This window comes from Macrotis lagotis, chromosome 1 (genome assembly GCF_037893015.1).
Source record: "Macrotis lagotis isolate mMagLag1 chromosome 1, bilby.v1.9.chrom.fasta, whole genome shotgun sequence".
Taxonomy (NCBI): domain Eukaryota; kingdom Metazoa; phylum Chordata; class Mammalia; order Peramelemorphia; family Peramelidae; genus Macrotis; species Macrotis lagotis.
The window spans coordinates 259,787,216-259,798,259 of NC_133658.1; the positions used below are offsets into that span (position 1 = coordinate 259,787,216).

The 11,044-nt window shown below is 36.7% G+C and overlaps 1 pseudogene; it reads right to left on the minus strand.

The window, feature by feature from the left end:
• Positions 1 to 2,648: 2,648 nt before the first annotated feature.
• Positions 2,649 to 3,583, minus strand: LOC141490139 (large ribosomal subunit protein uL10 pseudogene; annotated as a pseudogene).
• Positions 3,584 to 11,044: the final 7,461 nt, after the last annotated feature.

Genomic DNA, 11,044 nt, shown 5'->3' on the forward strand with positions numbered 1-11,044 from the left:
CTAACACATTGTTGGTGGAGCTGTGAACTCATCCAATCTTTCTGGAGAGCAATTAGGAACTACACTCAAAGGCAACAGATATGTGCATACTCTTTAATCCAGCAATACCACTGCTGGGTCTATACCCTGAAGAGATGATGAAAAAGGAGAAAAACATCACTTGTACAAAAATATTCAAAGTAGCCCTGTTTGTGGTGGCAAAGAATTGGACATTAAGTAAATGTCCTTCAATTGGGGAATGGTTTAGCAAGTATGTCATGGAACACTATTGTTCCATTAGAAACCAGGAGGGATGGGAATTCAGGGAAGCCTGGAAGGATTTGCATGAACTGATGTTGAGAGAGATGAGCAGAACCAGAAAAATATTGTATGCCCTAACAGCAACATGGAGGTGATGATCAACCTTAATGGACTTCCTCATTCCATCAGTGCAACTCAGGGACAATCTGGGGATTTCTGCAATGGAGAATGCCATCTGCATCCAGAGAAAAAATTGTGGAGTTTGAACAAAGAACAAAGACTATTACCTTCAAATTAGAAATAAAAACTATCTTTTATGCAATTTTTCTATCTCATACTTTGTTTTTCTTCTTTAATGATATGATTTCTCCCTCATCACATTCAACTGAGAACAGTGTATACCTTGGAAACAATCTAAAGACTAAGAGAATGCCTTCTGTGGGGGGTGGGGGAGGGAGGGAAGCAACAATTGGGGAAAAATTGTAAAACTCAAAATAAATAAAATCTTTCTTAAAAAAGCAGAATTGCTTAGCTGGGAAAAGAGATAAAAAAGTTCTCTGAAGAAAATAACTGCTTTAAATGCAGAATGGAACTAAATGAAGTCAATTACTTTGCAAGAAATTAGGTAGAAATAAAACTATTCCAAAATAAAAAATAAAAATTAGAAGAAAATGTGAAATATCTCATTGGAAAAACAACCTACCTCAAAAACAGATCCCAAGAGAGATAATTTAAAAATTATTGGACTACCTGAATATTATGACGAGGTAAAGAGACTAGATTTCATTTTACAAGAAATAATACCGCACAATTGCCCTAATATCCTAGAAGCAGAGGGTAAAATAGAAATTGAGGGAATTCACCAATTGCCTCCTGAAAGATATCCCAAAAGAACAACTCCCAGGAATATTATAGCCAAATCCCCAAACTCCCAAATCAAAAAGAAAATACTAAAAGCTGCCAGAAACAAACAAGTCAACTACCATGGCTCTATAGTCAGGGTTACACAGGATCTGGCAGCATCTACATTAAGGGCTTACAGGGCTTGGAATATGATATTCCGGAAGGCAAAAGATCTTGGTGTACTATCAAGAATCAACTACCCAGCAAAACTGAACATCCTTTTTCAGGGGAAAAGATAGACTTTCAATGAAATAGGGGGCTTTTAAACTTTCCTATTGAAACTACAAGAGCTGAACAGAAAGTTTGATCTCCAAGTACAAGACTCTGGTGAATCATAGAGGGGGTGGATGAGGAACTTAATGATGTTGAACTGTTTGTATTCCTGCATGGGAAGAGGATACTGATAATTCATATTAACTTTCTTATTTATAAGAGGAGTTAGGAGCATATATAGACAAGGCACAGGAAGGAGCTGAATATAACAGTACAATATGGTAAAAAGATGGATTCAATGGGTGATAAAGGAAAGTACTGGGAGGAAGAGAAAGGAGAAGAAAAAGGGGCTAAAATATTTCACATAAGAGTCAAGAAAAAGCTTTTTCAATGGAGTGGACTGGGAGAAGATGAAGGGGAATGAGTGAACTTTCATTCTATCAGAAATGGCTCAGAGAGGAAATAACACACACTCTTAATACCCTATCTTACCCTACAGGAAAACAATAAGAAAGGGATGGGATAATGGATAATGGGGGAAGGGAAGGGAAGGGGGAAGTAGGTGATAGAAGAGAAGAAAGATTGTGGGTGACAGTACTCAGATACAATACACTGTTGGACAGAGACAGGGTGAATGGAGAGAGAATAAAATAAATGAGAGTGGGAAGGAATAGATGGGAGGGTAATACAGCTAGTAATAGTAACTGTGGGAAAAATATTGAAGCAACTTCTTTGGTGGACTCATGATAAAGAAGGCAATTCATCCCAGGGACAGAGGCATTGGAATCTGAACACAGACTGAAGTACATTTTTTTCTCTCTCACTATTCTTGAGGTTTCTCATCTTCTTGGGGAGAGGGGGGTATATGTTTACTCTCATAATAAGATTATTGTAATAATATAAAATGAATGAAAAATAATAGAGATAGCAACATTATGTAATATATCAAACAACTTTTTTAAAAAAATTGAAGGTAAAAATTTTTGGTCTTTGTTTAAACTCCACAGTTTTTCCTCTAGTTACAGATGATATTTTCCATCACAGATCCCCTAAAATTGTCCCTGACTGTTGCACTAATGAAATGAGGAAGTCCATTAAGATTGATCCTCACATCCATGTTGTTATTAGGGTATAAAAGTGCTCTTCTGGTTCTGCTCATGTTGCTCTGCATCAGTTCAGGCAAGTTTTTCCAAGCTTCTCTGAAATCCCATCCCATCTTATTTCTTTTTTTAATGAGCATTTTTATTTCTTTGTTCCACAAATAAATTGGCAAAATAGTTGTATCCCATGGGCTAATCAAACAGACCAAATCCCATATCTTCATCAGACTCTTCCAACTCTTCCTTGGCTTCTACTTTGGCTGGAGTGGCAGCAGCTGGTGCAGCAGCAGCTGGAGCTGCAGCCGCAGGGGCAACCACTGCAAAGGCTGCAGGGTCAGCCAGAAAGGCCTTCACCTTTTCAGCAAGCAGGAAACTGTACTCAGTCTCCACAGCTACAGCCAAGGCCTGCTTGTACCCATTGATGATGGAGTGGGGCACTGATGCAACAGTTGGGTAGCCAAGCTGCAGACAGACGCTGGCAACATTATGGACACCCTCTAAGAAGCGAAGGTGCAAGGTCTCCTCTGTGATGTCCAGCACTTCAGCGTTATAGATGCTGCCATTGTCAAACATTGGGCTGAATGATCAGCCCAAAGGAAAATGAGGAGATATTCAGCATGTTCAACAAGGTGGCCTCCAGTCTTAATCAGCTGCACATCACTCAAAATTTCAATGGTGCCCCTGAAAATCTTGGTGGTGATACCCAGAGCTTGGAAGAAGGAAGTCTTCTCAGGACCCAGACCAGTGTTCTGGGCTGGCACCGTGACATCACATGGGGCGATGGCGCCAGCACGGGCAGCGGCTGGTACCTCATTGGCCAGAAGCATATCCCTAATCTCAGTCAGATCTTCCTTGGTGAACACAAAACCCACATTCCCTCAGATATGAGGCAGCACTTTCTCCAGGACAGGGTTATTCTCCAGATGCCCAGGAATGGCTTTGCGCATCATAGTGTTTTTTCCCATCAGCACTACGGCCTTCCCACAGAGGGACATCCGTATCTGCTGCATCTGCTTGGAGCCCACGTTGTCTGCTCCCACAATGAAGCATTTTGGATAATCATCCAAAAGTTGGATGATCTTGAGGAAATAATTGGATTTCCAGGTAGCCCTATCTTCCCTGGGCATCTCGAAGGTGCTTCAGGGATTGCCACTTGGGGTTTAAAGACGATGTCATGGGGATGCCTGGAGAGAGCCCATCTTATTTCTAATAGAACAATAGTTTTCCATCACACACCTATACCACAGTTTGTTTATCCATTCCCCAATCGATGGACATCCCTTCGATTTCCAATTCTTTGCCACTACAAAAAGAGGTGCTATGAATATTTTTGTACAAGTGATATTTTTACCCTTTTTCATAATCTCTTTAGGGTGTAGATCCAGTAGTGGTATTGCTGGATCAAAGAGTATGCACATTTTTATTGTCCTTTACGTCTAATTTCAAATTATTCTCTAGAAAGGTTGGATCAGTTCAAAGCTTGGTAGAAAGATTAAAACAATAAAAGAAACAATTTTCTGCCTGGATTAGTGAGGTAGTAGATTGTGAAGGTCTGGTGATTCATTAAAAAAAAGTGAAACTTTGAGTTTATTGAAAACAATATGGGGGTCAGGGAAGTCCATTGACCCTTCCCTCACCTCTACTATTCTCATGCCCTCATATCCCCTAATCTTTCCTATCCAAATAGCTGCTTTTGAGACTTCAGTCAAGTTCATATATTGTGAGGCATTCTTGAGTTTCTTCCAAGGTCTCAAAGTGCACTTTTAAAAAGACACCCAAAGATAGTTAAACAGAAATTCTAAACTGGTTTCAGATCCACTACCCATCCCAATTGCCCTTCTCTGACTGTGCTTCAAGTCACTTAGTGTCCTCTCTAATAGCAGTCTTAAATGCTGTTTAAGAGGTGCAAAATAGGAGGCAATGTAGAATAGTGGAAATCACATGTGTCTGGTAACAATGGAAATTAATTCTAATCCTGTCTCTAATGACAGCTAAATGATGTTTGTCCCTCCCCCATGATCAGGGAACGCGATGCCATGACAAGCACATGAATCAGATTTGAGGGGGGGGGGGGTATGCTAAATCATCAGCCTCACTTTCTCCTCCTCCAGAGTCGTCTAGGTCCACTAGCCATGTATATAAATCAGGAAGACTGGAGACAGTCCTGGATGGGAGGCAATTCAGGTTAAGTGACTTGCCTAAGGTTACACAGCTAGTAAGTAGCAAGTGACTGAGGTCAGAGTCAAACTTCCATCTTCCTAATTCCAAGGTCAGTGCTCTATCCACTGCACCAAGCACTGACCTTGGAATTAAGAAGACTGCTCTTCCTGAGTTCAAATCTGGTCTCAGGCACTTATTAGCTATGTGGTCCTGGGCAATTTCACCTTGTTTGCCTCAATTACATTATCTGTAAAATGAATCAGAGAAGTAAATGGCAAAGGACTCTAATAGCTTTTCAAAAACAAGCAAACAAACAACAGTAATAACAACAAAGTGAGTTCACAAAGTGTCAGATATGAATGAAAAGGTCAAACAACACCAATCTGGCTATAATATTTACTACCTGTGCAATTGTGGGCAAGCCACTTATACCTACTCAGTCATCAGTTTCTTCATTTATAAAATAAAATAAGAGTGTTGGACTCTAGAGCCTTTGAGAGATCATTTCTAGTTATCCTCCCAAGATCCTTTGATGGAAAAAAATGAAATAATTCTCAAGGCAATTTTTAGCAGGAAGAAAACATTTACAGTTGGGGTGAGGGAGAGAAAGGAATTAGGGAAGATACCTTAGAGGAAGTGGTATCTGAGCAGATCTTTGAAGAAGAAAAAAATTGAGTATCTCCTCAGTTGAAATAGAGGAATGAACACTCTAGGCATAGATAAATATATCACAGGCCTGAATGATGCAACTGTAACTTGCTCTAACCCTAACCTTGCCTTCTGACTTGTTAAAACTTTTATTGAAATTGTAATGCATTTAGAAAGTGACTGAATTGCAAATGATGATATTAAGGAAATTAACACAAAATCCTTTAGTTTGGTGAAAGTTGTTTAGACAAACTGGAATTTTTTGCTATATTTCTGTTATTGTTCAAATAGACTTATTAAACTTATTTTATAAGCTATTCAAAAGACTACTTAAAAGAGATACAGATCAAATAGTCCCTTTTGTCAAAATATTCAATCCTGAGCTCAAGTACTCCGTGAAATCATCTTTTATTGAATTCTAGGGCACTGCAACCTTTTGGGTGCTCTAAGAAAGAGAGTAATTTATATTGGTTGCAATAGCATCTTCCAGTTTTTTTAATTTATTAATTTATTTTGAATGTTACAATTTTCCCTCTAAAATCTTGCTTCCCTCCTCCCCCCACAAAAGGCAATCTGTTAGTCTTTACATTGTTTCCATAGTATACATTGTTCTAATTTGGATGTGATAGGAGAGAAATCATATACTTAAGAAAAAAAAGTATAAAAGATAGCAAAATTACATAAGATTTTTTTTAATTAAAGGTAATAGTCTTTGATCTTTGTTCAAATTCTACAATTCTTTCTCTGGATACAGATGGTTCTATCTATCACAGATATCCCAAAATTGTGCCTGATTGTTGCACTGATGAAATGAGCAAGTCCATTAAGGTTAATCATCACCCCCCCATGTTGCTGTTAGGGTATACAATGTTCTTCTGGTTCTGGCATCTCCAAGTTTTAAGGCTAAATTTGAAAAACTCGGTATCACATGTAATGATTCAATGGAAAATTATGACTTTGACAAGGAATCACAGCTAGTGAAATTAAAGAATAGCGGTTCTTTAATTCTTTAATTGATATTAACTATTATGTTAAATAGGGCATGTTGCCTGTCCTTCAATAAATTCCTTCTTTGAAGTATCAGTGTGGCTTGTAGGCTCTGGATCTCTTCAGTGCAAGCTTGTGAAGCATTTGCCAGACCAGAAAAGTTTCAAATAAGGACAAGAAAGATATTCAGTATGGTAATAGGTTCCTGTAGAATACTATAGTCAGACCTGAGCAGATTACCTGGGTTTAAGCAGGCGTTGTGAAAAAAGGGAAAAGTTAAAGAGGAAAGTCTTGAGGCTGTGGAGCAGATAAGGTTACAAACCACAGTGGGATTAGGGCACTCTGTTAACTAGAAACCTTTATCAAATAAGAAGCTATTGTGGTAAAGTTCTGTGCTCCAGGAAAAATAGAAGGCTTTTCTGGGAGTGATCTAATGCCCTGAAATTCTCTGATCACCCCTGGAAGTAGGTTCCTACCTCCTCACATCTGATGAATGTTCATTCCATGTTGGTCTTATTTGCCACCATTCCACTGTCATCTCCATGGGAAAAGGAAAACAATGAAATGTGTTGGTGTTCATTCAGCTGAACCACAACAAATCCTTGCCCTCAGTTCAACAGTCATTTCCTTACATACTTTCTATAATAAAGCTTCTTTTATATACCTTGTGAAGTCTTTTGAAGAAATTTGCTTCCTCCCCAATATCTGAGATTAGGTCAACTGTCAACAGTAATTCACATCACTGGGAAACTTATACTGACTAAATTATCACTTTTGAGGTATACTGTCAGCTTTTCTTGCTTAAGTAGGGACTAAATTAGATGAACTCCCATCCAACTCTAAGATTCCATGTCTCTGACATTGAAAGATCAGCAAAGCAAAGTTCAAAAACGCTCATCACCAGAAAGACGGCCAATAAATATTGATTGATTGATTGATTTTAGTCATGGATATTCATAAAGATTTGCATTGGTATACTCAGCAGTTAGCACACTGCTTAGCACATAGTAAGTACCTGATGGTTGCTATTGCCTTATTTTTCCATGAAGATTATCTATTAAACTTTGGAAGAGGAAAAAAGGGAAAGGTGGAAGGACTGAGATCTTCACTGGAAGAGGAAGGACCCCACAGATTTTCCAAACAATCAAATCAAATTGCCATTAGCACTGTGTTTCTTTAAGTCATGTGCTACTCTCTCAAAAAAGATAAATATGTGAACTTCATGTGAATTTCATCCATTTCATTAATGTGGTACCAAGTTCAAGTGACACTCTTATTTTTAGATACCTGTAATTAATAAATGGTTAAAACAAGAGTCATGGACTTGAAATAGAACTAGAAAAAAATTCTGATTGATGAATTTGTTAGTCTTCCTATTGGTGGCTATAACATTGGGGAACTTCCAGTTCTAGCACTCATCTATATGTTGTACAGTCTACAATCTCTTCCAACTCATATTCTGTGTTATAAGATTCAGTTTTTACCTTCTATCTTTTATATTCTGTCAGGTCTCTTTCAACTCTTCAGTTTTTTGGATCTATACACTATACTTCTAGTCAATCTCGACAATAAGAGTATATTCTATGCTTTAAAAAGCAGGATTTAGGAGTCAGTTAACTTAACTTCTTTGTTGTCTAAGCAATTCTTTAAGATTTAAGTTGCAGGAAAAAGTACTGATCTGCATTGGAAGAGGGAGCTTCCTTTTCCGCCATTTACTTTTCCATTGTAAAGGAAATAACAGATCTAGTCCTTCTCCCTTATCCCTCTCATGAATGAGGGAATGAGTGATTAAGTCATTACTGAATTACTTAGTTCAATATCTGATTTTTTTGCTTTTCTTTCTTTAAAAAAAAGAATGAAAATTCATATCAAAATCAAATGCTAAGCTTTTTCACTATTAATTACTAGATCAAAAGAAGCCTTTCCCTTAAAGTGCCAGGAAAAGGAAAAGAGAATGGGCTACATTCATCCTGAAATATGCTGCATAGTCTTCCTTTCTAATTTCATTGAATTTCAATCTAATATCTTGAAGCAATTTCTGCATCATTAGTTTAGAAAATTTCCAGACTTTTTGGACTTTTTTTAATTGAACAATTCATATTTGAGTAAGAAAAATTCTACTTTATAAGTAAGCATTTTGAGAGAATAATACTATTTGTCAGTCATTCAGTAAACATGAACAAGCACTTACTATTTATCAAACAATCCTAAATACTAGGGATACAAAGAAAAATCAAAACAGTGACAGCTCTTAAGGCGTTCACATTCAAGGGGACACATTAAACATTTCCAAAAAACTATGTCAACAAAATATATAGAATCCAAATAAGAGGTCATCTCAGAGGAAAAGCAAAAGGAGAAAAACTAGAAGATCATTTTGCAAAGGAATCTGGCCAGGATTCAGAAAGATAGAAAAGCTAGAAACTGAAGAGGGCCACTCAAAACATGGATGCTATACAATGGAAAGGCATGAAATTTGGAGAAGGGATTGATGTATAGAAGGACGAAGAAGTAAGCCAGCTTTGGAGATTGCAGAGGCCATCTTGGTGAATAAAATAGACAAAGAATAGAAAAGTAGGAAGGGAATAAACTATGAAATGTTTTAAAAAACCAAACAGTTGTTGATATTTGAACGTGGAAGTAATAGGGAGTCACTGGAGTTATTGAATCTATGAAAGAAGAAGTGGTGCAGAAATGACAAGCTCATACCTACACTTTAGAAGGAGCATTTTGACAACTGAGTGGGGGATTGATTAGAATAAAGAGGGGTTTGAGTAAGGGAGATCAACCAGCAAGCTACTACAATAGTCCAGGTGTGAAGTGATGAGGATTTTTCTCACCATAATGGTGGGTTTGTGACTGGAAAAAAAAGTATTTTATATATAAATATATCTATTGATCTCAAAATAGGTATATCAATAGAGATGTCAATATAATATATAATACAAAGATAAAGATATAGAAGATATGAAGAGAGGAACAAGATTTAATAATGAATTGAATATGTAAAGTTCATACAAATAAGAAGTGCAAGATGATATTAAGGTTGAAAGCCTGAGTGACTGGAAACATAGTGGCATCTTCAAAATTAATAAAGAAATTGGGGAAAGAAATGAGGAAAGAAAAAAATAGTGATTTTGTTCTTTTGGATATGCTAAACTTGAGTTGTATACAAGACATCTAGTTCAAGATCTTCACTAAGTAGTTTGTGATATATAACTAAAGATAAGGAGAGTAGTTAGGGCTAGATAATGCATTTTCATTTCTCTAATCAATAATGATTAAGAGCATTTTTTCATGTGACTATAGTTTTGATTACCATATCTAAAAATTGACTGTTTATATCTTTGACCATGTATCAACTAAAATTTGGCTCTTATTCTGTGAATATAACTCAGTTCCTTAAATATTTGATAAATGAGGTCTTTATCAGAGAAATTTGCTACATAATTTTTTAAAATTATAGTTACTATGTATTTGTCTCTCTTCTTCCCTTCCCCCCCATTTATCCTACTCTTTCACTCCTTTCACCCTGTCCAATCCCAAAATTGTTTTATTTCTGACTTTTGCCTGATACTCTTCACTTTCTACTTTCCTGTTGGGTGAGATAGATTGAATGTGAATATTATTCCCTCTTTGAGCCAAATCTGATTAGAATAAGGTTCTCATGACTCCCTCACTTCTCCCATCTTCCCTACCACCATAAAAGCTCTTTCATACCTTTTTTTATATCAGATAATTTACTCCCATTCTACTTCTCCTTTTACATTTCTTTTAGTACATTCCTCTTTCTCACCCCCTTAATTTTATTTTTTAGAGAGTCCTATCATATTCAGCTCACTCCTATGCCCTCTATCTATGCACACACATTCTAACTATTATGAATTAAGTTTTAGGAACTTGACATGTAGGTGTGCAAACTTTAATTGAATTCCTTATGATTTCTCTCTCCTATTTACCTTTTTTGTGCTTTTCTTGCATCTCATACTAGAAAGCCAAATTTTCTATTTATCTCTGGTCTTTTTATCAGGAATGTTTGAAAACCCTCTACTTCATTGAATAAAAATTTCCCCCCCTTAAGGATTATACTCAGTTTTGCTTGACAGGTGATTCTTCATTGTAATCCAAACTCATTTACTTGATGGAATGTCATATTTCAAGGCCTTTAATTCTTTAATGTAGAAACTTCTAAATCTTGACTGTGACTCTATCATATTAGAATTGTTTCTTTTATAGCTGTTTGTATATTTTTTGACCTGGGAGATCTGAAATTGGCTATAATATTTCTGTGAAAATTCATTTAGGGATAATTTTCAGAAGGTGAGCATTTGATTTTTAAAAATTTCTATTTCTATTTTTAAAATTCTATTTTTAAAACTTTCTATGTTTCTAGAGTCTCAAGGCAGTTGTTCTTTTTTTTAATTTTATTTATTTAAGGCAATGGGGTTAAAAGTGACTTATCCAAGGTCACACAACTAGATAATTATCACGTTTGTAAGGCTGAATTTGAATTCAGGTCATCCTAATTCCAGGGCCCATGCACTATCCACCCTTCAAGGAAATTTTATTTTCTTTTTCTTTTGTTTCTTTGCAAGGCATTGTGGTTAAGTGACATGCCCAAGGTCGCAAAGGTAATTAGTAAGTGTCTGAGGCCAGATTTGAACTTAGGTCCTCCTGACTACAGGGCTGGTGCTCTATCCACTGCACTACCTAGCTGCCCCTCAGGACAGTTTTTCTTGATATTTTATTGAAAGATGATGTCTCTTTTTTTTTGGGTCATGGCATTCAGGTGG